Source organism: Pipra filicauda, unplaced genomic scaffold, assembly GCF_003945595.2.
Source record: "Pipra filicauda isolate LSUMZ 115617 unplaced genomic scaffold, ASM394559v2 scaffold217_size2002032_pilon, whole genome shotgun sequence".
In the NCBI taxonomy this organism is placed as follows: Eukaryota; Metazoa; Chordata; class Aves; order Passeriformes; family Pipridae; genus Pipra; species Pipra filicauda.
Window position 1 is genome coordinate 1,793,619 of NW_024104329.1, and position 27,530 is coordinate 1,821,148.

At 44.6% G+C, this 27,530-nt stretch overlaps 1 protein-coding gene across 3 annotated transcripts in view; it reads right to left on the reverse strand.

Moving 5' to 3' along the window:
• LOC113991418 (USP6 N-terminal-like protein) overlaps positions 1–27,530 on the reverse strand; it is a 75,465-nt gene that overhangs the window by 38,543 nt on the left and 9,392 nt on the right. For all 3 annotated transcript variants that reach the window (XM_039381206.1, XM_039381207.1, XM_039381208.1), the window contains exon 2: positions 25,227–25,308. The gene's annotated coding sequence lies outside the window, so the exon portion shown is untranslated. The remainder of the gene's footprint in view (positions 1–25,226; positions 25,309–27,530) is intronic.

Genomic DNA, 27,530 nt, shown 5'->3' on the forward strand with positions numbered 1-27,530 from the left:
TGTGGGGCTTGCAAACAACCCCAAAGCCACTGTCCCCAGTCAGCAGCTGCAGGATGTGGGCTCATTTTTTTGCAGAGCAGCAACCCTTTTTTTTTTTTCTGTCTCAAGGCTGGACCAGTGACCACATGCAGTGTCAACACCTTCAGTAGGCTGGTCTGTCACAGTGCCTGTGGTCATTAAAAAGGCACCGCAGCATGAAAGGATTTGCTGGAAAGCAAAACAGCCTCAGCTCAGGGAATGTTTCCTTAATTTCATTTCATTTATTGACAATTAGCAGAAACCACTGATAACTGATCTGGGTTCTGAAAAATAAAATATATAGAAACAAGTAAACAACAACTTAAAACACCTTCCTTGTCCCTTCCTCAGGTTCAGCCTAAGCCAAACACCTCTCCAGCCCCATCACCAGGTTCAACTTCCCTGATGCCCACTGTGATGGAGCAGTGCACCACAGACGCAGCACCGACACCTCTTGCCTATCTTACTCCTGCTCTCTTGCCCTCGCGCCGTGTGTCCTTATTGTTTACACTCGGCTTAATTGCTTTCCTCCCACAGTGCCATCAGAGGCAAGCTTGGGGAAACACCTAACTATGCTGTTCACTTTGGAAAGCCAGATCACCAACAGACAGACAGCATCAGCAACCCAAACTGAAAAGACTCTCCTGCTTTTCATAACACTTCTCTTTGAGAAGCTTTTTCATGGCCTCTTTTATGTTCACAAAAGCCCAGGACCAGCTTCTTTACTCTCAGGATCTGTGCTGGCTTTTCAGTCTATCAACAACAGGTGAGGAGAAGCCCATCAGACTGAGGACTTTCAGGTTTCACACAGGAATTTATTGGCTCTCTTATCTCAGAGACAACATCTGCAGGTAAATCCTAAGAACCTCCAGACAGTCAGCCACAGCCCAAACCACAAAGACCTGAAATTTAAACTGCCATTCCTTACACTTGCCTTCCCATGGGATTCCTGGACTACAGCCTCTCCATTAGCACATCATTCCTCTGTCCAAGCTTTCCTCTTTCAACTATAAAAACTTGTCCCAATTCACTTTTTTGATCTCGTTTTCAACTGCTTTTAAGAAGCAGGCAGTGGCAATTTCACAGTTGCTCACAGGACAGAGGAAAACCTGAAGCATAAGCCACCCCTCTCACCTGGGAAAGGTCCCTCACAAGATGCACCCAACTCTAACATTGCACCCTTTTAGGTACCAAAATCCAACAGAAAACAGATTTCAATAGTTCTACTGCCTGTGGGCTGCTCCTCCTTCTTCTCCTCCCCCCATCTTTGTCTGAAAAATCTTCTGGAACTACAAAAGTTCTAAAGAAAGTGTTAAAGAAATGCATTATGAGCAGAAGGTCACAAAACAACTTGAGAATAGCTGCAGCTAAAAATACCCAATCGCCACACCCCTTCTTTAGAGAAAACATTATCAGATGTCACTTCCCAATGGTAAAACCATATTTGTTTGCTTTTTAATTAAGGTTATATTTTGAACACTGGATTTTTTTGCCAGGGAACACAGCAAGAAACTTCAGGAAAAGACTTTGTTTGATCCCTCAAAGATCCCACTTTTCTGTACTACCTAAAGGAAAGATACTGTCAGAAACTGGCACCTGCAAATCTGTATTTTCTTCTAGCACCACCTAACTTCGCAAAATAACTTGCTAAAGAGAGCAAAGTATTTTGGCCCCCCATACCAAGTTGCAGAGTATTTGTGCAATATGGATTTATTTTTATTTTTTAGTACTTCAGAGTATCGAGCTGGTGAACATGGGAAGGAGAAAACATCAACAAATAGAGCAGCAGTGCAGAGGGCACAGGGCTGGAAAACTGCCTCTCATTTCATCCAGACCCACTGGAAAAATCTGCATTATAAACAGACAGAAGTGGTTAGTGTGCTGCCCAAAATCTCCCAGCTCTAAAGGGCAATAAGCCATGATGTACAGCAACCTTATGGCTTCCTTCAACAGCCAGAGAAGCAGAATTAAGGAAGGTCAGTTAAATGCCCCCCAGCAGAGACCGTTATACCTTTTCATTGGCTAAATAAGCTCTGGTTAACTGATCATAAAGAAAAATACCCAGGAATTACTGCGGGCAGGTAAGGAAATGCCTGTGATAATATTTTAACAAACTAAGCACGTACAACGGGAAGCTTAGTACACCATAGCATGCCTTCTCCTCCAAAGATGTAGATGAAATCCAGGAATAACTTTTCCAGAAGGTACAGAAACCTTGTCCAGGCCACAGTCACTACTTTGTAATCCTTTCCTCCATTCAGAAACACTCAAAACAATACTTTTTCAAGAAATCACACACAAACTAATTTTGATAATCCATTACTTTGGTGGTCAACTCTTACCCTGCCCCCCCAGAGGCCTCCTTCTCTCCACCATAAAATAAGCAGTACATCTCATACATGCCCACTCCCACTTCTTTATGCCTGTCCATGCAGGCATTCTTTACCTTTAGTCCACCTGCTTCCCTTTCAAAGTTATTTGAAATTGGCCTGATGCAAAATTCAGTAGCATCAAAGAGACTGTGTGTGCAAGCCTTCTGCTTCCCTGAGACGTCAGGGTGAGTACCATCAAAAAGCACTTCAGAGGACTAACCTGAAAGTGATGAGCAGGAAGACAACCAGACCACCACACCATATTATAACACCAAAAAGTTTCCTAAAGGAGATGCAGAAGTGTGCTGGGGGGCCTGGAGTAATTTTGAAGGACATCCACTGAGCAGAACCACAGGGGTGTTCTGGGAAAGAGGCAGGGCTCAGCTTCACAGCCACCACCTCCCTCTGTCCGCTCACCCTGGTGGAACTCGGAAGACGTATCCACATGATGTCATTACTGGGTTGGTGTCTAAATAAAGGAAGCTTTTTATAGAATTTCTCACTGACAAACTTATTCCGGTAAACCCCGAGAGCCAAGACGTCAAGCTGAAGGGAAGGAAAAGGGAAAACAATAACTGTAGCCTTGCTGGGGCCTGGGCAGGTGGGTGGAGTCTCAGGAAAGAAACCTAAACAAACTCAAATTTACTCCCTAATACCTGCTTGTTGGATAAAAGCATGGGTAAGAGCAGCGTGCAGTGTAAGGGAGATGTGCTTTTACACCATCTGTCACAAGGACACACAGCCCACTTCTGCTCCAGGTATGACAGAGAAGATGAAGACAAGGAGGATAGAGAGAAAAAAAAACTTTGCTTAAAGAGAGTAAATAAAACATACTTCCATGTCAGAGGGGTTTTCCAGCTTCATATTATTCATGTGGCAATTTCTGTGATTCCTAAAAGCAAACTGGCGTTTCTGTGTATTCAGAAGTCTCTTGGCTGCAAATGCCTTAGGCTCAAATCATCAGCAAACAGCATTTGCTGGAAGTTCCAAAAAACAAACAGAAAACCCCAAACAAACAAACAAAAACCTAACAAAAGGAAAGCAAAGGTCAAGTTCACATGTGCCTGCATGTCATCCTCTTCTTCCTAACTCTTTACCACTTCCACAGCACTACGGAGCAGTTCCCGTTCCTCCCTCTGTTCCTCGGTGCATCTTTAGCAGGGCATCTGCATGGAAAGCAGTTGCAATAGCCTGGTGACTCATGCTGCTGTAATGTGGGTGGGAACTGCTCCTATGCCCAGCTTCTAAGGACACAGCCTTTTATGGTATTTTTAGAGTGGAAGCTGTTGTGGTTTGTAGCACTTTGCCCTTTGTCTTTCAAGAACCTCCAAGGAAAGAGCTCACACTCCCCCAGAGCTTCAGGATGCAACAGTGAGGAGCAGAGGCAGGTGATGAGCAAGGCAACTCCAGGCTCCCTGGACTCCTGTGCCCAGACATGCTTAAGGGATGCTCAAGGATGTCACCAGTTCTGTGTGGCTGGTCATAGTCAATCCACAGGCTCTCCCTTCCATGCGGCAGGTCCTTGTGTGGCTGCACCACCCCACAACCTCGAGAAGAGTGGAGCATGCATATTACCTGTTTTGTGGACACCTTAACTACTACCGCCCATCTTTCTAAGGAGTCATTCCCTGTATCCCCTGAATCTTGCCACCCTGTGGCAATACACTAACAACCTCATCCTGGCAAGCCACCAGACATACTGTTTCTACCCTTGATGGGCTGCCGGCATATGAAAAGCTGGCAGGGCTGACAGAGTCCCATCTGTCTTGCCTCAGTTAATTTAGGACTACATCTCTCCAGCAAGTAGAAAATTAACTCTGTAGGGTTTCTAACCCATACAAATTAGTGTGAAGGGGGGCCCGAAGCTATTAGGAGAAAGCAGACAAGGGTGTTACACTGAAACCAGGTTAAAAGCATCAGGGATAAGGGCAGTGGCAGAAAAGCCACTCTCTGGGCTTGTGGACCACAGCACGCCCAACTCAAACTTGGCCAGATAACGAAGTAGGCTCAGCTGTGCTCTTTGAAAGCTGAGGGTCATACGTGAGATTAAAAGGGTGTCCCAAAACATTACTCCATAGGGCTTGAAACAGGACTCTGGTTGTAGACATGCAGTGGATTGCTTTACAGGACAGCCCCCCATTCTCCTTTGCACTTGAAGCATTATCTGCTGTAGAAGAGAAAGGCATGAAAGTTTCTGCATCTCCAATCACAACTCCAACCAGCAGTTGATTTTAGTCCTTTTAAAGTTGTTAAATTCAAGAGGAAATTAAATTATAATCTGCACATGCCTAAGAAGTCTAGGACAAAAGCGAGCAGGATGAAGGAAAAAGTAGTAATCAGTCCTCCTGATGCAAAGCCACTGACATTAAAGGTATTTTATAATTCCTTCTGAAATCCCACTGAATTCTGGAAGGAGTCAGCTTTTCAATCAGGACCGATGAACGACAGACTGCCCTACAAACATTTCACCAAGTGGGAAGCAGCAGTGGGAAGTTGCTCTGCAGCAACTTCTCAGGTAGGAGAGACACGATGGAGGGGAAGTTCGGGGGAGGTCCGTGTGGGCAAGCACTGCACAGCCCACAACATACCTTGGAGGCAAGCCAACAGCAACAGAGGAAAAACCTTCCAGCCCTAATGCAAGTTAAAGGTGACACAATGCATTGTGCTGGGCACAGCAACTCCCAGCATCTGCCAAACAAGGCACCAGGGGCAGAGCCAGGGCTCTCCAGACAGACCAAGATGGAGTCTTTTGCTCCCCAAGCAGATGAAATATGTTTTCAAGTTTAGGTAGTCTTCCTGCTATTAGATAACAGATCAAGATTACAGAATTAGTTTCAGAAAAAAAAAATCATGTGAAAGGCTCCATCCTGTTCAAAGGAATACAATGTGTTTCCTGTGGTCTTATTCCTAAGTCCTGCAGAGGCAGCTTGGCCATATGAGAGCAAAATGAGCTCTGCCTTGCCTCATTTCTCATTAAACTACTAACTACACACAGCAGTGGCTGTGTAAAAAGCAGGACAAATTACTCAATTTTCATTATACTTTACTTGGACCAGTACTATGAAATCTGAATTAAAAAAAAATAAAAAAAAAAACAGGAAGGAAAAACAAATGGAACAGAATAATCAGCCTAAAGCTCCTACACCAGAAAAGGGACACATCCAGTCCTGAACTCAGGTTCAAATATCCCACACCAGACAGACCTCTGTATGAAGCCTTTAGTTACCAAAACCTGCCATCTGTACTTCTGAAAAAGCCAGGAAAAGGAGGAAATGCCAGTTTGCCTCTACACACTCAACTCTGTAGTTGCTGCAGGCAACTTGGTGCTGCTCTGACCTTGGTGTGCTGCGCTGGCAGACCCCTGGGACCTTGCCCTGTGAGACCATCCATATGCCCTTACCTCCAGCTGTGCAGTACACCTGCATTTAACATCATTTTAGTACTTTTTCCCACAACAGAAAAACTTTCCCAGCCAGCAGGTTCTCTGTAAACCTAAAAGCATTGGATTCAGATTCTGACAGAGCAACAACTTCCCTTAAGTTGTCAGGTGGTGCCAGCACAGCCCAGACTTGGATGCATTTGTGCTTGGATGTATCCAGGCTTTGCAGCTGATGGTATCTTCAAAGGAGCAAATCCAGACAGTCTCCTCAAGTGCTTCCAGCCCTCTCCTCCTCCGCTGAGTGTTCCAGAGACCATCCTGCTGTATACCATGAGAGCTGGGATACAGCTCCCTTGGAGACAACCAGACTGTAGTTTGCTGGGATGGCTGTAGGAAGGGATGGATGCCTTTCTCCCCCTCTTCATGGAGAAAGGGCTCCTTTTAAAACTATCCTGTGGAGGATGCAAGGCAGACAAGTCTCTCCAGAGGAAGAGGCACAGGCTTAAAGCATTTGTTAGCTGGAGATTGCAACTCAGGCTCCACTGAAATGAAGGAGAATGCTGCTAATGCATCTACAAGGAAACCCAGATTTCCACTGGTCTTCATACAAGGCCAATCTGAACTAGAACATAGTGTTTGCTGGAAAGGCTGAGCTCTTCCTAGCTCCTGTTCCTTATGAGTTTTTCATGCTTATCAGCTTACTTTGCCCTCACAAATCTGCAGATGGGTTTAAGCCCACAGAAGCTTCTGCTATGGACACTTCTCAAAGCAGTTTGCATCATGTCAGGGTTGAGCTTGATCTGATGGCTTCAGGAACCCTTGCAAGGAAAAAGAAAATCTGAGAAATTACATCCTTCACGGGATCTGCAGATGGTGTATTCCTCTCAGCGGGAGCAAAACCACTGAAAAGATAGGAAGCAGCCTTCCAGAAGGAGATGCAGACATTGCCAACATAGCCAGGTGAAAAGAAGGAGGCAGCAGACCATGACACAGGTGTTGTTTTAAACAGATCCTCCGCTGTTTTACAGAAAGGAGAGGGAAAAAAACAAAAAGAGAATCATCCCACTGTGTGAAGACTGCACAACCTATTACCTTCATCAGTCCTTTGCAGGGTCACAGCCTTCAGCTAAGCATCTGCTTGGCTGGAACCAGTCTGCAAATTATATAGTAACGGGAGGCTTTAAAAGCCTTGCAAGAAAGTGCAATAAAATAAATAAAAATCAGCTGGGCAAGTTCTGTCTGACAACTCATTTTCCCCCCATCCAATACATTGCAGTGTGGAGACACTGTGGCATGAATCAACCTGTTTTGGCAGCACACATCTAGCCAGGAAGGGCAGGATGCATCACTCAGGCAGTACATGGGCAACACCCTCCAAAAGGCTCTGTTTACCCAGCGGGAGCCAATGCAATCCCTACACAAAGCCTGCAAGTACATTTAAGGCTCAAAAGTAATCTGAAACAGGTCCATTCTCCACTCCCACTCCGTAAATACAATCCAAATTGGGTCATCTCCTAACAATGAATGAATGACACTCACTTAAGCCTCTCTGCAGTGCTGACATAATCTAGGTCCTTTCATTCTCCTTGTACTGCAAGTACTAAAGATGCTTTTGTGCATCCTCTGAAGTACTCCATTTAAAAAACCATGGTAACTAGGGCATTGCATTCAGATGCTCTTGGGAAAAAAAAAACACCATTCCCCTTGCCTCTCAATGGGCTCTTAGGAGGCTTGGGACAGAAAAACATCACCTAATTCAAACTCAGCTTCACCAGGATGTCTGGAGCTGGGTCCCACGAATGGGGGATGAACACAATACTGGGTACCACTTGGATCTCCAGTGTGAAAAACACCAGCAGTAGGACGGCATATGGAGAAAGGGAGCCCATCACCTGTGTCCTGCAGCTAAGCAGCACCCAAAAGTCCCATTTGAAGTCACCGAGTGCGACAGCACAACTGTAGCATTCGACAGGTAAAACATCCTATTTTCTTTTAAAATTACTGAGTGTTCCTAAATATCTCAAGTTCTTTTTAGGGGATGACAGGATTATTCAGTTTTAGTACTTGAGCGTGACAAGGAGTAGAGGAACCAAGAAGCAAGTTTTCCTGTTATCTTTGCATGGAAGTAAAAGTTTAAGGAGTTTTGGTGTTGTTTTTTTTTTTCTTGCTCATTCCTAATGCCTCAGAACTGTGACACCTCCCTGCATGGCAGCTTTTGAAGTTTGTCTGCCGGCACCAGCATCCTTCTCCTTCCTGAAAAGGAAATAGTCAGAGGTGTGGGCGCAGAGATCAGATGGAAAGAGCATGGCAGCTCTCACTAAAAGAGCCATTAGCTGGGAAAAAACCCCACTATTGCAAAAAAAGGGATATTTGTCTAAAATGGAAGGTCTATTATTTGTATTTTTAAAAAGAAAAACGTTCCTTAGGAAAAAACCCAAACACATGCATCAGCCCCAGAAAGTCTAACAACTTTAACATGACCTAACTGTTTCACTATCCCTTATATACAATTTTACCAGACTTTTTTCCAAATCCCACTACATACTGTTATGGAGCCACATTCCAAGATGAAAGGTTTTAAAAATAGAAGCCTTTAACCACAACATCTGCAAAAGTACCTCAAAAAAAAAAAAAAAGGAAAGAAAATTTTAAGTCCTATCCTATTATGCAGGCCATTCTCCAAATGATGCATAGAAAGACATTTTGAGCCTGTCTGTAGGAAGCAGCATTGGATTCACAACAGCATTGCTGCAGAGGACTTTTATAACAAAATTCATGCCTGTTTGAAAGAGGTGCAAGCTTGAGAGAAGATAGGCAGTTTTAAAGATTTAAAGAATAGATTCTTAAATGGGGAAACTGAGGTATGTAATGATTAGCCAATTCCTCAAACAGCAGAAAATTTATTTCTGCCCGCTAACACACTGTCATCTTTGCTAACACGGGCTGTCAGGGTGAGAGACGTGAGCGGGTCAACTGAGGACAAGCTCAGCAGTTCTCCTCGAATTCCTAACTCTGCTCCTGACACCATCCACTGCGTAACTTTTCATGAGGAAAACAGGAGAAAGCTTATAAATGAAATCAAGACAACAACAATTTGGGGAAATGATCACAACCAGATGAGCTCCTAGCTCGTGTGGGACATGGAGCCATAAAACCAGGTATCAGCACACCTGCTGGCCCTCTTGTGAGACATGCAAAGACAGAAGGTTGTTCAGAGGCTGAACTACTGTGCCCTTACTTCTAAATATTAAGGGGAAAATATAAAAAAGAGTATTAAACTTATGTAAGCAGCAAAGAATAAAAGCTAAAATAACAAGGGGTTTGCACGAGATGCCCCCATTTCTGTATTGTAACATGCTCAAGAAAAAAGTGAGTTTTTTATAGCCAGCATTTAGTATTGTTTTGTTGCTATTTTTCTTGAGACCCTAAGAGCACTCTCCTCCGTATGAACCTTACAGGATGGGAAAAAAAACCAGGAAAAGCTGGCACTTTTTGTATTGTTCTAGCAGCCCTCTGCTCATTTAGGCTTTTGAAGGCAGAAATTTTTTATGAGAATTAAGGAAGAGAATTAACTCTGGAGCCTGCTGCTCCCTGCCACCTCTCTTGGGATGAGTACAGCAGCTCCTGGCTGTGCTCCCTCATCTCCACCATGGATGAGGCAACTGGGAAGAGTCTGCTCACAGTCAAGTCTATGAATGTTTCAACCATTGCCTCCTCCTTTGAGCAGCTGCCTAAAAGCTTACCCAAACCTGGGCCTTCTGCCACATCATCCGGCTGCTCTAGCTAATGAGCTCCTCTGTTTGTAAACCCAAGCCTTGACAGACGCTCTCTGGTGCATGGGTACATAACGTGCTCACACAACCACAGATGCTCCCTGCTCCCAACCTGCCACAAGGCTTCTCCATCCCCTGCACCATGCACCTTGTGGGACAGCAGCCTGTTGACTTTAGAGCATCAGAGGCTGGCACTTCACAGGATCTGCTCCAGCAGGAAGGCAGAGCTTCAGAAGTAAGTTCTCCAGCAGCATTTCACTCTGCTTTGCAAAGCCAGACTGTGCCGAGCTTCATCTCACAGCGCAAGACCCACAGAAGTTTAGCTCCCAGGACCACTACTGCCAGCTACACTGTGGCAAGTCACCTTGGTTAATGCATAATGTCTGCCACCCCTTCAGGGGAAGGACAAGTCCCTGGCATACCTCAACCTAAACAGCAGAATGTTGGTGTTGCGTTGCCACGAGTTCCTTCAGGAACACGAACAACCAAAGAAAGCTACTTGCACTTGGATCAAGAGACAGAAGTCTGCAGTGCTGTGTTGTGGTATAGCGGAAAACAGCAACAAAATGCTTTTTAGAGAGCAAATGACAGCCACCTGGTTTTGCTGCTGCTATTCCTAAAGAAACATCAGACACATCCTGGTCCCAGGTGAAGAACAAATCCCCACACGCACAGCGGATACAAGTCTCACAGGAAACTATGACAGGTATTGTAGCACAACCCAAAAAGCAGGAGGAGAGGAAATGTCCCACCAAACTATCAGCACTCAATCAGGCAGGCAATTTCCTCTGCTCAGAGCCATCATCAATTAGTCATCTTGGTGTTTGGGAGCCCTTGCCATAGACAAAGGCCCTTCTCAATCTGATCTAGCACCAGCTACCAGAAAATGGAGAGTGAGTTTTAAGGAAATCCCATTGGAAAGAGAAATCAAGACACACAGGAAAAGTTTCACCAAAACAAGTCACCACACAGTTTCTACTCTGTTGCTGTTGATGGATCTCCAATCCTCTTAACACAGACCAGCACCGAGACAACACAAGGTTTAGCAGAGAAGTAGAGATCTGTAGACTTAACTTTTAGCCTGCTCCCTTCATCAGTCACCTCGAGCAAGAGCCCTCACCAATCATGGTAACTGGCGAAGCTTCCCCTTTGCCTCCATAGTCCATACCAAGCAATACCCCTATATGCACAAAGAAGAAATTCATAGACATTCAAATAAAAATCATTGCTGAGGGGAGATCAGAAAAACCCACAGCCAATACACACCTGTCCTCCCCACACGCCACAGGAAATTAAGCTGCTATAAAGTGTACTATCTATTGTGGAACATGACAATCAATTCACTGGATACACCATTATTTCCATCAAGCCATGTCAAGCAGTAGTGCTCTTGTATAGGAACATGTGAGTTGGGCTTTAGATGTGTTGGATTTTTTTATGTGTATGGACATAAATTCTGGAAAATTTGAGGAAACAGGGCTGGTTATTTTCTTATCACAGCACTTGGAAAACAGAAACAAATTCATTTGTGGCTTTCAGTACTTTAAAGTAAGTGAATAAATGGAGAGAGCAGCCAACTTCTGAATTCATCTAGATGAATTGCTGAGATCATGTCATTAGCAAACACTGCTCTCACTTTGGTTTTGGCTGGAAAGCCAGTCCAAAGGGGTGTCCAGTTACAGAATGGAAACACTGATAAACTGCCTAATGTTTCAGCAAGAGAGTAAATGCAAGATGTGTGACAAAAATGCTTGCTGAGTAATAGATTGGGTCACATGGCATGTTTCTAAATTCCTTCTCTTTGGTATGTTCAACAACTCTTCCAGGAAGAAAGTCAACACGATGAAGCACAGAATGCTTTTTTCAAGTGAGTCTGCCATTACTCTATTTTCCCTGCAACTAGAAGGTCAGTTCTAATCCTCTTCAAAGCATCCACAAAGCATTTACCTAAATGCTGACTCCAGAGCAGCACGGTCAAGGCAGAGAGTATATAGCCATGAAATATTAAGCTGTGGGCATCACAAAAAAAGGTATCTATGTACCAAGGCAAGAAAGAAAACAGGAGCCACTGCTGTCATGCAAACCATGTTAGGAGCACAGAGAAAGACCATGAGACAGCAGATGAAAAAAGTCAATCAGAAGGAGGAAATGCTTCTTCCAAGTGACCCACAATTGCCCTGTAGCATGTTCTTCTACTCAGAGTGAGTTATAGAAAGTATCTGCAAAGTGCAGGAAAACAAGACTGTTGCAACTATTAAATTCAGTGACTAATTCTCCTTCCCTGAGGATCCACTCTGGTTGTCCCCAGGGGAGGGGATACTGGCTGAGTTGGATCTTGGCTGGAGCCAGCGTGACAGGTCTTTCACTCTCGAGCTACCACATGTGGGCATTACAGCAAAGCTGGGAGAGGTCTGGGCCCCAACATTTAAGTCCTTTGACCAGGCATCTTAAGAGACCATCTCTGCCAGGGCTCTGAAACATGAGCAGACCAAGAAGGGATTACAGATACTTCCAACAGTCTTTGCAGATAATAACCACCATCTTCTCTTTCCTGAGCAAAGGATTCAGAGGGGAAACACTGTTTTGTCTGGTGCAGAGCCCCAAGCAGTGAGACACAGACAGTCCTGTCTTTTCCACAGTGTGTCACTCTGAAACAGAAATTGCAAGTGTTCTAAAAGACAAGAACAAGAGCAGCAGCCCTTCATCAACCCAAAGGCAGCTCAAACTCCGGGACTGAGATCGCCACTAAGTCGCACAAAATTTATCCAGCATCTACAACTACCTGCCCATTACAAAAGGCACTTGCTCTCATCATTAATGGGCCACAAGCTTTACAGAGGAAATCTGAAGGCAAGAGGCATCTCCAACTGCTTGGACATCCCTGCCACACCAACCACTGCAATCTCAGATGTTGCAACAAGCAGATCGTACTTACAAAACTCTTGCATCACCAGACAGGACAAATTTCCAGGAAGACGCACCAGAATCAGCTCTCTACACCACAGCATTCCCACACACAGCAAACACTTCCACAGCCATTAACTGGTGGATGACACTGGAAGGCTGTGAAAACCAGTACACTTAAAAGGAATAGAAAGGCGATGTCGTGCCATCCTGCTGAACAGAGTGAGTTTTAAGCCACTTTACTCCTGCACTTGTCCTTGATGATTTAAAGGACCAGGGCACTGTTTTCAAGCTGTTCGTTTCTTTCACTAAGTATCCAAGGCAAAACCTGGCACAAACAAACCTGCCAGAGTGGCTGTGTTTTTCCTGCAAAACAGAAAACATCTCTCATTTACAGTGGAAAGGTTCATGGGAGGGAGGAAGCTGATCCACTCCACTTTAAGGTTGCTCTGTCAGAAGATGCATGAATGCAGGCGAGGTCCAGGGAAGAAGTAAATGGCTCACACAGAGGACATCTCCATCTCGCTTGAACCAGGTAACACAGAGCAGAGATCTCAATAATCCTTCTCCCTGTGGCAACCAACCCTCCAGAACAAATTAGCAGCAACAAAATCTGACAGAGGTCCTTTCTTCTGAAGGTTTTTAGCCACTTCTGCCTTCAGATGGGAAATCATAAGGACTTTATGCAGATCATACAACTTGTCCTCTAAGCCACAGCAGCTTGCCTTGATGTCAGAAACTGCATGTGCACATAAAAAGAAGTATTTTATCTCTGCTGTAGATATTTTCCAACTAGGCTGACAAAGTCCTCCTGTTTCTTCATGCTCCTCCTGTGCTTCCTATTCTAGACAAGTGTCTCAAGTGTTTCATGTACTTTCACATGAGGTTACTCACTTCTGAGTACAAGGAGCCAAGACTTCTAAGGTACTAAAATGATAGGTTACAAAAATTTTATGAGGATGCTCTCACCAGTTGCTGATTAAATTAAAGTCTGAGCTCTATGGACATTGCAGACAAAAATAAAGAGAGTGATGATCGCTATTAAAAATTGCAGGCCAGGCATCTCTGGCTCCACAAAGAGGTGCAGATAAGCGTCATGGCACTGGCCAGCTCTGGGGCTGGCAGGGACCACTCAGCAAAGAGGTGTGAAACCCTGTGCTATTGGAAAGGTGCACACAGAAACATGTTATGTTTCAGGACCGACAAATCCCTCCACTGAGAAGGTTAAAACCAGGACATCCCATAAATGGGGTCTGTGCATTCATGGTCCCCCAGCTGTGAGAAAATGAGAGCTGACAGCAGTGCCAATACAAGCAGTCTGTCCTCTCTCCTGTTCACTAGGTTTATGTGCCGACGATGCAGCCTGTGGGCATATTGTACTCGCTCTTTATAGTCGGCATCCAGCTAAAACAACGCTTCCTCTTGTTTCTTCTCCCACCTCAAACCAGTTGGGCTTCTGGCAACTAGCAGAGTAACCAGAACAAATAGTCCTCCTGATCCACTAACCTGAGCATCTCTGCCTTGTGCTAGACTTGTAAACCAGCCCACTTCAGCCTGAAGCTAGGTGTCCTGCAAACCAGGGCTCCTATCATGCCACCATGGAGAGATGCTCATGCAGAGTGGCGAAGCAAGTCCCTCAGTGCCGCCACACACCAGTGTCACGCTCTGTTTTAGCATGCCAGCTGCAAATGGAGGCCAGTACTGGATGAGGTTTCCTTCCTCCCAAAAGTACTTCTCGTTGTACCAAAAACACAGTGGAGAACAGAAACAGAGCTGTCCTGTAGACGTGCATCTCAACTCTTCTAAACAGAGTAAGACCCGAGTCTTGGTCTTCCTGCATCCTAGCTCAGCATTGTCTATCACTTTTCATGCCCCAGCCTGCTTTTGCCTAGGATTGCACCATAGAAACACCTGCATCATCATCATGAAACTATAAAATGCCTGCCATCTCCAAGCTGCAGATTTCTGGCCAAAGCAGCAAGCCTTTGGAAGTCTCTGATGACTGTTTTTTCCCCCCTCACCTATATCAGTTCATCTGAATAACAGATGCTTCCTTTGTTAGTTTTGGTTTCTGTTTTGTTCGGAGGTTTGCTCACTTTTCTTATTTGAGTTGCTCTTAACAAAAAGCCCAGCTCCAGGCTGTGGCATGACCTGTGCATTAGGCGGGCTGCTAGATTGCTCTTTTTTGATCTACTAATAACAGCTGTTTTTTTTCTCTTGGTTTCCAGGGAAGGCGAATAGCTCAGCCTCCAGGAAAAAGACACAGCAATTACATTTACCTCAAACCAGCAGAGTGTTTTAGTGCAGAGCTTGCAGAGCACGCACTGAGCTGGTGCCCTCCAGCATCTGCGCTGTAAACGGAGCACACTGGGGACAAGCTGACCAAACTGAGAGGGCTGACAGCTCCTTGCCTCTGTGCTGCGGAGGGTGTCCCCAAAATCCTCTGAAGAACATCCAATAAGCCTCTGTCTCCCTGCTACTTTCATAAACTGTAATTCTAGATTTGGAAAGAAAACAATATGCAACAAAAATTAATCCTAAGACTTCTCTTTGTTAGGGTCACATTTCCACCAAAAAGGAGGTGATTGCTCAATTTGCAGATCAATGCAGCTTTACAAAGTACTCAGTAAGCACAACCACTGTGACTTCTCAAGTTCAGTCCAATATCCAGCACAATTCTTCATTAGATATACTAATAGTTAAGTATAAAAATGAATAGTTATGTCTACAGGTAAGGTTTTACGCAGGTAAAAATTCACACTGCATTCACTTTGCAGGGTGTTATCATATCAATAAGTAAATCATATTTTCATGTGTGCAACTGCAGCTATTAAGAAAGCATTAGGCATCTTATACCCGGTGTTGTGGAACGTGTCCTTGCCTATGGCAGGAGAGTTGGACTAGATGATCTTTAAGGTCCTGTCCAGCCCAAACTGCTCTATGATTTCATGATCTAGCTTCTAATTTATTAACACCAAGTCTGTTTTCTCATGCATCATCCTTGTGGCTTTTGCAACCTTAATAGGGATAGCAGGGGATTACTTTATCACAGATACCAATGATGAGGGAGAAGGTACCTTGTACCTCTGCAGCATGCCAAATTGGTAGAACAGAACCGAAGTGATGCTTGGTTTTATAGGAGCTGTTTTAGCTATACCAGTATACCACTATCATTACCTCAACAGCATAATTAATGAGTTATGGCAACTTTATAATAATAGGCTCTTTGAAAGGTGTGCCAGCTGCCAAATCTATCGGTATTATTTTGCATGACAAAGTGTGCCAAGCCTGATACTCTGCTCAAGCAGTGTAAAAAACCAGATTTTTGGGCCGATCCCCAGGACAAACACTCAAGCAGACATAGCAGCTGGTTTTTCCAGAGACACGGTGAGCCGGGTACACTTGCAGGCTTTTCCATACCAGACGCACAAAGTCCTTCAGCTCAAAGAAAGTTTAATTCAAAGGGTTTCCATCAGGAAAGCAGGAGTCTCTTTCACAACATGCCTGCCAAATTTCTAAGGCTAGAAAGCTCAAGCAAGATGTATAGTCCATGCATTTTGTTTCCCCTTTTAATTTTTTAATGTTTTTTCACAATTAACATACCACTTACAGAAATGGCTACTTACAGAAATGCTCTCTCTCAATGCTAACAATAAATGTATATACAAGAGAGCTTCATAACTGAGATAGAGGATAAACTAATTTAAATACAAGCCAGCCTATCAGGAGGGTTCTTACTATACCAGGCAAAAAGAGACAAAGAGAGAAACCACTGCAGCATGGAGATGACTACTGATCGTCTTGCCTTGGAGGCTTGAAGGGAATCTGCAATTTTGGTGGTAGAAAGAGAAGGAAATGGCATTTTCCCTCAAATAATATTCAAACAATTGTCAAATACTAGTCCTTCTGAAAATTACATTTTTTAAATTGACTTCTAACCATTTTTTTCAAGGATTAGCATAACCAACTTCTCACTTTACTAGGCCTTTGGCATCTTTAGGTAATCATCACTACACCTACCTAAGGGATGCTGCAGTGCCAGGGTTAGGTCCTTCAATAAAATACTCCCTTGTTTAACCTACACATAAAGCCTTCTGAAGGCTGAACACCAATATTTTTGGCTGGTATCTGAAAACGTCCAAAAAAACAACTGCTTAGAGCAACCTTAAGTTAAACTAGACTAAAGAAGGAAAGAAAGTGCATATTTTCCTATGGAAATAAAAGTCATCACCATGCTTAGAATATAACTCCAGGTCAATATAGGCAAACACCACACAGTTTTGAAGAAAAATAATTAATATCCATCCACACCTATCACCAAGCTTCTCAGAGGGGCTGATATAGCAAGGCATGACTTGAAAAGAGGACAGTGACTGAGACAGGAGGACACAAGCTCCTCCGCTCTGAGACCAACCCATCACCAGCAGCAAGCACACTTGGCTGCCCGGCCACAAAACCTAACTGAGAAAAAGCATCTCCCCCAAAAAACCAGAACCATTTTAACTGTGATTAAAAATACTTGAGTTTGCAGTTTATACACATGAACTCAGAAGAGATGCTCTGAGAAATGTTTCTCTCTTGTGGTTTCTCTAACAGCATCATCATTACATCATTAAAGGGGAGACACTAATTCATTCCACTACTAGTTGCTTAATCCAAACACTTCTCTATGGTCATTTAAACAGTCAGATGACACTGAGGCTGTTTTGTCTAGAAGATGCACCACTGGTTTCTCACATGTGGATTTTATTGCAAAATTCTGTTGTTACACTGGGGGAAAAAAAGCTTATTCAAAGGATAAAAGAGAAAAAGGACTTGAGAAAAGGTTATTAATCTCTACATGTGCCCCATTCTCCACCTCCGCCAGTTTTGTTTTTACTTTTATTCCCCCTATCCTAAGGGACACAAGAGCCAAGGAGCATGTTGTTTGCTATAGCCCATCCAACTTAGCTGCTCAGCTGCAACAAGTACTGGGATCATGTGTTCAGGTAAACACTTAGGGAACCTATCTCCTGAGCATCAAGGTCATGGTAATGAGCTGGTGGTTGAGAAGATCTCAGTGACTTGCTGTGGTGGCTCACATCCTGTCCCTGAGTAGTTTGCTCATCACAGTCCTCCCACTGATGGATCAGCAGACTCCCAGTACCCAAAGGCCAGGAGTTCCCCCTTGACCAGATCAGTAATCATTGCAGAGAGGGGAAGAAGTCAGACACATCCTAGGAGATGCCACTGCAATGCCAAAAGTATCATCTACCTGGGCTCATGTAAACCAAAGCCTTTCACCCCTGTTCAGTGCTCAAAGGGAAGGAGAAAACCCAAAAATGCAAAAAAACCCACATCTCACATAAAAGATACTTAGCGAAAAAAAAAATCTGAGTGGAGAAATTCATTATTGCAGCTTATTTTAAATTAGGGAAGCAAACTTAAGTCTTTGCACAGCCAGAAGATCATGCTCTGAACAAACCAAGGGAGGTTTGCAGATGTACACCATGTTGACCACAGGGTTCAGCTTCTGAGTTCAATGTAGGTAAAGGAATGCTTCGATGCAAAGCTATGTCAAGCCTGGTAAACACGTATACATACAGATCCTATTAATAACCTGTTATTTCTGGAGGGAATTGGGTGAGCTTGAAAATAAGCATTGGTCTGGAAGAGTAGAACAAATTTAACATGTGAGATGCTGTGTAGAAAGGGTTTATTATGTCACTAGAAATGTTTCTACGAAAGTCAACTCTGTCAAGGTTATGAAGTCCTGCTTAAAGGTGAACTTGGCACAATCTTAACCGAAACCTGGCCAAAACCAAGCAAAAGCTACACAAGAATCACACTTTCATAAACTCAAATGTAAGCACTACAAAGGCAGCTTTCCTGCCTGGAGCTTTGAATATAAGGCCTTCTCTAACAGGAAAAAAATATTTTCTGCTATGTGACCCACAAGACTCCAGAAGCATTTAGGAGACTGTTTTAGTCAAAGTCAAAGGAGGTTAAAAAAAAGTCTATAAAAGTGGAAGACAGAGTGAACAATGCTGAGCTATTCATTCAAAAATGAAATCTGCTTCTGGGAGCAAAGGGGAAATGCACACCACAATGGCTTTGGAAATCACTGCCCAGAACCCTCAGGAAAAGAATAAAAAAAGGAAAACACACTTTCAGAAATCAAGAATGATAAAAGTAACACAGAAGAATTACAGCAGTTGCACACTAGGAAATAAAGACCAAAAAGAAAATCATCATGGTCAAGCCATTTATCCCAGCTCTCATAAGCTTGTTTTTTACCCAGTTTAATCCAGAAAACTGGTGCAGGGGTTTTGGCAGCTGCCAGCACTTGTGCCATGCAGGGATGCAGCCCCCAGTGCTCCCCACCCCGATGCTCCTACTGCAGCTCCCACCTGGAAGTGGGACAAGCCCAGATGCCACACCTGGACTGCTTGCACCATGCCAGGGCAGAAAACACAGAGTGAAGGATGGATTGTGGATCCCTTAAAAAATCCTCTTTGATTTAGGTGCAACCTGCTAAATCCCTAGGGGACTGTGCTTCTCCTTGGTGTGGTCCTCACCATGCAACACGGAGGTTTGGAAACACATGGGGGCTGATGGCAGCACTGGCAGCACCGTCACATGCTGTGCATGTGCTAGTCTCTGCCCTCCTCAGGAAGCCTTTAGACAGTCTTATTTCCACTCAAAGCATGACCACTGAAACCCCAAAACCAGCTATCCTAGATTTTTTTTTTTAATGCCTATTTCAGGAATAATACACCTGGAAGTACTAGCCACCACCCTGTGCTAGCATTTTCCCAGCCTCCCAAAGCCTACCACGGGCCCTGCCACAGCAATTTTTCAGGGTTAGATAAATAAACAAAGAAATGGGTTATATAAATAAACAAAGAAATAGACAACAAGCCACAATTATAGATACCCACCAGAAATCTTTGCCATTTCAGGTTCCGATTTTCACCTTCTTTCTCAGTCTCATCTTCCTGCACCCTGGCAGCCTGGTACAGGAGCCTCCAAGGCATGTAAAGTCCAACCACAGCTGCATACCAGCCAGCTGTGACTTCACTTTGCTTGTTCTCTATGGCTAAAAGGCCAGGAGCAATGCAAGACCACTCTGGTTTTATGGACCGCACCATTCACAACATCCTGGATCCCAGCAAAGGACACAAGCAAGAGACTGTAACTTCATTTTCATAAATCACCAGCACACCAAACCCATGTCTTCCAGCAATGCTATCGTTCTCCTTCCTTTCCCCTCTGTTACAATACCTCAAAGACCTAAAAACACTTATTATTTATCAATCTAGCAATTCCAAGAGCTACTTAGGAGGAAAAAAAACCCCAACCCAGATCAGACCAGCAGGACTCCAAAGCAGAGCACTGGCGCTTGTCTGGAAAAAGTGGCACCACTCAGACAGTCTCAACAAGCAGCAAAACATAGCCAAAACCACTCTTAATGAAAGCTGTGTCTTTTCTCTGAGGAAAACAAACAAGTGAACGACATGGAAACTCAGCCAAAAAGAAAAAGCAACACAGTCCCTTATGAACTGATAAGACATGAGATAGCCCACTGCATTCCCAGTTTAGAGAGAAAAAGTAGAATATCCTTACTGTTTCATTTCTCTCTAATTCTGCTATATGGGTTTTTTTGCAAGTCTGGGTTTCACCTGAGAGTAATGCAAAAAGGAACATAAAAAATCTCAACATAAATGACAACTGAAGAGTAGCCATCTGTGTGGGCGTTTCTCTTTCCAAAGAAAACTTGGAGTGAAAAGGGTTTTCCAATGAGCCAGCCAAGAAAAGGGAAACTTCATCAAGAGTCACAGTGGGATCTGCCTGGAGAGTATGCTTCATGCAAGTACCGGGGCTAAAACCATTCCCCTGCCCACTACCAGCAGCCCTCAGAGATGTCCATCTGTCCACTGTTCCTTATCTTCCCTTTTAAAAACTGCCGTTTTTAAAAAGCTGCTGGGAAGCACACATTGCATGGCAAGTAATTACAGAGCAAAGCAGAGCAGAGCCACCTCCAGGGATAAGCAGCAATTTAGACAGTCACCAAACACTGACCGTCCACAAGGGCTGCATGACATCTCTGCGTGTGAAACCACACAGAGACACTGACATTGGCACCTCACACTTCGCTGTGTACGCACGAACCACAGAATGCCCACGGATCAGACCCGCGTGCTGCAACTGCTCACCTGCAATAAACAAAGATTTCAAAAACAGCGATCTGACCCTTGCAGAAGTCAGCTCTGTTCTCTGCTGCAGGTAACCCACAGACTGCCAGAATTTCCATTGCTGCAACCTCACACGCAGATCTGGGTTTCAGCATTCAGCCACAGACTCCTCACCTGCTTGAGTACCTGGGGCTGGAGGCTGCCAGCCAAGCACAGACCTCAGCCTGCTCAAAAACCCAGCACATTTGCAAGGCACAATGTCAAACTACAGCAGATAGAATGCTGAATTAGGCTGCTCAGCCTCCATCCAGCTCCTTCCAGGGCAGCTCCACTAACACCACTGGAGACAGGGTATTCATTTGGAAATTAGCAGTTCACCTTTGGTCCAACCCAGGACAGCTATTTTCACAGTATCTTTACCTGCAGATTACAATATAAGCCCACATAGTTTAAGCATAGTTCAATGACACCAGCAAAAATTCACTGATAGAAAAAATGTTTTCCTACCAGTGTACTCAAAGCTCGAGGTAGACACTTCCTCCTTCAAGCACTCAGCCACTGGAGTGAAACCCTCCTTCCTTTCATCTGAGGGTCAGAAGAAAAGCTGAACCAGGGATGCCCTGACATTCCTGGTCATTTTGTAGCAAGTCACTGTAAAAAGGAAACTGAGCTGAATATTCACGTGCTTAAGGCCATTTAAAGCAGAGACTGCTTTCCTAACATATCAGTGTTCTTCTGGCCTCTGAGGGCAAGAGACGGACAGGAAAAGAACTACTTTTGGGGAGAAAGCACAAATAAGATAGGAGTTTCCCTGAAATAATTAGCAATGTGAGGGGAAAAAAAGGAAAAAAAATCCCACAAAAACCAGCCACCCACAAACTTTCCCTAAGGAAAAGCTTCAAACTTATGAAGTGTCTATATCCACAGGCCATCAGATGGGTGGCAAGTGTAGGTCCGAGCACTGCAGCAACACTGGGAGACAGGAGATCTTCTGCATCCCACATGTACACCGGATTTGCAAATAAGTTTGTAACTAGAAAGTCCCCAGGAACTATGGAAATTTGAGTAGCTACAACAATCCTGATTTGCCAGCTGATACGGATGTTTTTTCAACAGGAGATACTAACAAGTCTTCGGAAAACATATGCCCCCTCCCCCTTGGAGAGAAGAGTGTCATTTTGGCACTTATTTTTTCCTAGTCTTTTCAGGAAGCTTAACAGGAAATGGCAGAGACTTCCCCCACTGCATAAATTCTTTTATCAAGTTAAACTAGATTAATTCCCTTGGGAAGATTACTGCTCTAGACAGTTGATGGGTGCTCCTACCTTGATTCTCATGGTGCTTCTACTCCAATGACTGAAACAGCACTTAAAATTTTGTTTCACCCCCAATTCTTTCACAAAGATACAGCTCCATTACCTGCAGGCAACATATACCCACTTGGACCAAATGCAGAATACATCTAAATTCCTAGTGCTACTTGCCCTCTTTCTTCTAGTTTCCAAACATTCAGAAGAAAATTAACACTGAACGATTTCTCTTTGTTTTCTTAATGGAACCATGACAAAGCTACTGTGCATTTGTCTGCTATGGGAGGGGAGGAAAAAAGAAGAAAGATAAAGCAAATGGTGGGAGCTAATCTGCAGCAGCAAACAAATATTTACATGCCCACATGTGGAGTCAAGTCTCATTTTTTCAGAGAAGTAAGTACCAAAGGCTTTGAACACAGTCATCCACTCTCTGGTGTCACTCTCAGATGTCTGGTCCTTTCAGCACTAACAGCTAATGGTAACAAAGATGCCTCTGTAAAAGGAGTGATGGAAACATCAGGGGAGATGCAGGAACAAGAAGATATTTCTACCTCTAAAAGGTAGCTGTTATGTGAGAAGCCAGTGCAAGACCCAGAGTGGTCAGGAGCAGTTGGTGAAAGCAGTGAGGCGTATGAAGAGAGTTTGTCCCTGAAGCGGCAGCTGGGTAAGAGAGGAGGAGACAGCTGCAACACTGCCCCAGGACATCCCATGTGCCACCCTATTCATTTCAGGGTATCTGACAAGGGTACTCAAACATGGGGATGATAATTCCCGTATCATCAAAGAGCTCAACCCTCAGCGAACCTCCTGTGGCAGCAAACGCGAGTGCAACAGGACAGTGCAACACACTGCATGATGTAATGCTTCCCATGGGTGCAGTTAAGGTGACTTTGCTAATTCACTGCTCAGGGTCAGGCCAAGAAGTTGGCTACATCAACCACCTGCCCTTGAAGAGCAGTTCCCATCCGCTGCTGGTTAACCTCTGTGGCAGCCATCACAATGAAAAACAAGAGCAACCCAGACTGAATTATCCACTGCAGCAAATGCAATGCTGTTCTCAATTTGCATTACCCAACCCTTATGCTCTCACAACAGTGTCTTAAGGTATTTTTCAAGTCAGCATTTAGCTTTTAAACTAGCTAATATGACATTTCCTCTCCCTTCCCCCGTCCGAGTATTTGGCAAAATCGCTTCTTCTGCAAATTGCACTGCAAATGCTGAACTGTTGCCAGTTAGACAGGGAAAGTCTTGACTAAAAATAAACCACGTTTCAGAAAATAGATCCCTTCTCCATACGATGAAGTAGTGGATAATACATGCAAGCAGATCTGCCAGGAGAACACAGCCTCCAGATTTGCATACGAATCTCATCAAGCTCAACAGACAGTTGCAACTCCTGTGATTTGTCCCATCTTAACAAAAAAATGGGAAAAAAAAGGAGAGGTAGGGTTGAGGGTGCTGGGATAAATCAACTTTCCATCTGGTTTGGCAGGAAGAGAAGTGTCACCACCATCACTTGAGTGCATCCCCAGTGAATCAAACTGCTCATAACCCATATGGGAGGAAGAGGATGGCACTGCACTCCCTATATGGTCACTATAAGAGGCAAAACTTTGTTACAGGAAATTTGCTGCAATTCAGGCATGAGAAGAGAACCTGGGCTTTTGCCACCTGAGTCACCAGGAGTCTGGGGCACTGACTCAGTGCTGGCTCCCTCCGACTCAGACGCACCTGCAACACCTTGCTAGCAAATGGAGGCACTCCTGCCTTCGCTGTTCCCATTCTTATTATGGTTCTCCCTCTAAGAAGAGGCCTTTTACACTAGAAAATTAATTCAAGGAAAGGAAAGCACAAGGAGAAGGCTAACATGGGAAGCATAGGTAGCGCTCTACTAACCAGCTCTGCTTTAGGCTCTGAAGTGGAAGACACGTCTGCTTGCATGGTGTGTAAACCCCAAGAATTATGGGAGAATTAGGTGGAAACAGCTCCACCCTGACTCCTACTTCTCCAGCATGTCTGCGGCACCGCCCAGACAGTCCCGGATGAACCAGGTTTTCAAGAAAGGTCTCTTTCTGTAATGAATCCATTTCACTTTTTTAGGGATTGAGAAAGCTTTATGCAGCAAGTTATGGCTATGTCCTTATACAGTCAAATGGGCCATTTGGGCAAGCTAAATGCAAGGCAATGCCATTTTGAGATGAGATCCATCAGGGATGGACGTTCACAGAGGGAGTTTCTTTTGCTCTGTAAGCTCTTATGGCAAGCTGAAGGCTCGAGCTCAGCATGCCAGGCCAATCCCTTCTTGTCCATCGATGCTCTCACAGCAGTATCCACCTACCTGCTTTTCAGACCTCGCCTGAGCAACCACAAATAGCAAAATATTTCACTCCAATTCCACTGGTTGCACACACACCTCTGGTCGGTCGGGAACATAATTCCATCTGATAAAAAAGTAGATTGCAACTCAGCCCTATATTCTCTTCTCCTCAAAGTAATGCAGGAAATGAAATAGAGGTGCAAGCTGCACCTGCTGGTAGCACAGCAAGGGGCATCGCTGAAAGCATGTTTGGCATCTCAGGGACCATATCCAACTCAGGCAATCCACTTTGCAACTGTCTGGCATTCTAAGACTGCAGATTAGATTTTTCAGTTGAGCACTGATGCCTTAAAGCAATAACTAATCAAATAACTCCAGCAAAAGGACACACAGGGCAGCACAACAGAGGCACTACTCCACTGCTCTGGCTAGCAATCCGTGGCAGAGCAGAGCAGTAATTATCCAGGGAGGATAAGCTGCTACAGGCTGCTCTTGCCATACATTAAGAAAACAACAGCAGATTTGTTCGTGGTTGGATACCAACACGAACACAGCTCCCTCCCACTCCTGCTTGGGATGCAGGCAGACACACACCATGGGGGAGCTACCAAAGGCCAGCAAGGCAGGAGGGCGCAGCAGCCGCCTGCGCAGCCGTGAGCTCAGCCGGGATTCCCCAGCTGGTGCTCCTGGAAGGAAAAGGTTGTGCCTGCGTTAGCGAGGAGCATGGCCTCCCAGGAGCTGCTCTGCAGCGACGCTGTGTTTTCCAGTGCTCCCCTCAGAGGCTGTCAGCAAGGCTAAATGCAAACTTTGTCTTCTGCCTGGGTGTTTTCACAACGCGTCTGGATGGAAAAAATAACTACTCACTGTGGAGCAGTCTCCTCCACAGTGTCCACCCCACACCCATAAGGCAAACTCTGCACGTTTCACTGCTGGACTCATAAAGACCCTCTTCCCCTCGCCAGGAGCATGGCAAACATACCTGTTCCGAGCATCAGCTTCTCTTAAAACACTGACCAGGAGCCAGGACACGATTCCCATTGGCATAAAGGAACTGGCAAATCCTGTAAGCATTAGAGAAAATAGTAATTAGTGACATTAGTAAGAGCTGGCTGGGGAAAGGGATGGATGCCAAAGCAATCTCACGAGAACTGGAAGGGTGTTAGATCCCTGCCCTGAACACACTCCTGTCTAGCCTGGGCACCACAGTGGAGGTATCTGGCATGAGGCTGTCAGCGGACTTCTCCAAAATCACAAAAGGAAGCCAATGTAAAAGGCAAGACACTAAGTCCCAAACCAAGGCTGTTCATCCAGTAAAGCCTCCTCAGCAGTCAGTGCACTGAAGTTAACATCCCTGAGATGTTGCTGAAGATCTGCTCCACAGCACTTGTGCAATTTCTTCTAGTTTGCAGAGCAGGCAAATCCCACATGATGTCAGAGCCAGGCTGCTTCCATTTTTTTCATCATCATCATTATTATTGATTCATCATTATGGCTTCATAATAGAAACAGTTTTATATCTCCCACTGATTGCTATATAAAGCTTTTGTAACTTAGTCACAGAAAAGACATCTAGGAGCACTCAGCAAAAACTGTGACAGAAGTTGCCTCTGAGGGCTGCAAAAACACCTCACTTTGGGCATGAGAAGTGTCTGCTGCATGCCAAAGAAGAGGTATCAGGAATGTTTTACTGGAAACAATTCTAAGCACCTGTAAGGAGATGTTCTTCTGATGATACAACTGAAGCAAAGGTCACCACATCTAGTACAATTTTACTTTTCTAATTCTGTTCATGCAATGGTTCAGGGATAGCAGGGAACGTGGTGGATGAGTGATCATCCTCCAACACACTCTAACATAGACAGGATTTGGAATCTGAGGGAGGTAAAGAAGCAGAGGGACAACTTACCTAGTCAAAGCACCAAACCAGCAAGGGGAAGGTATAGAATCAGCCTGACAATGTCTCGTGTATTTCCTGCCAACTGGACTTCATTACGAACTGTGAGAAAACTTACTCATGCAGCACATCAGTTTACCTTGGACTGAGAAAAAGAGACTTGCCTGCTTTCCCTAGTCTCTGTGGGTGACTCAGAGACCTCAGTCATTGCCAGCTGGTATTTAAAAAACTGAGAAAAACTGCAATTCATTTGCAGTACCCCCTCCCTCATTTTTCCTCTTCTCCTTTCCCATTATGGAAGGGATGAAGGCATTTCTGAGGATGAAAACAATGCAGAAGGCCACAAGACCACAGCACAGACTTTGGACTCCAGCCTCAATCACAAATTTTCCATCACCATTTATAATCATTCTCCCTGTTGCTTTACATTACCACTCCAGCCAAAACACAAAAGTTACTCCTGTTATATAGAAGACCCCAAGAGGGTCTTCTGTTGTTATTTTTCAGCCAGTAAATGAATACTGTTCAGCAGTTCTACAAAGACAGAAATAACGTGACAAATCCAACCTGGCCAATAATCTTCAAGTATGGAAGGACAACTTTCCTCCCCCAGCAAGGAAATTCATACTTTAGTGTCACATAGCTTAAATCTAAAGGGGGCTGCTTTAGCTTTGTAGGACTTCATGTACACTGGCATTGACCCACGGCTGCCCCAGGGCTCAGCATATAAAGAAGATCAGCATGGCTGCCATGCAGACAACATTTTCATCCTTCCTCCTCTGGCTCCTTTTTCCTCTAACAACTTTCTCAACACGTTTTCTACTATTAAGAGAACATTGCAGAAACATCACTGGCAAAGTTCAAAACTCCTCGCCTCCCAGTATGGTTGAGCAAATCAAAAAGAGATGCCTGTGTCTTCCCTAAGTGCTGCTGGATTTAATCAAACCCATATGGAGGTGGCCTGGCTTTCCTTCCCAAAGCAACTGCAGCTCTCAGACAAAGCATTTTGTCTCGCAGTGGACAGATACACTGGAATCAGGGAATCAGGGAATCAGGGAATTACAGCCAGGGAATCAGGCTGCCTAGCCTTTCTCTCTGTTCCCAAACTCCCTTCTCACGGTGCCCAGCAGCATCACTCATCCCAGGGCTGCTCCTCCCCAAGACATGACCAGGTTCCAGGCAATGCAGAGCACGGATGACACACTCATGACAGCAAAGCTCTTCTGCTACCTTCCTGCACCTCCAACTTGCCCACCAAAATATGTATTTCTCAGTGTCCCCACCTCAGCAACCCTTCTCTGTCCTTGACCAAGACATGATGACTCATTGCCTGTTGGCAGACTGAAGTAGTGCTGCAGAAACACGGTAACATTTTATTTCATTTAATGC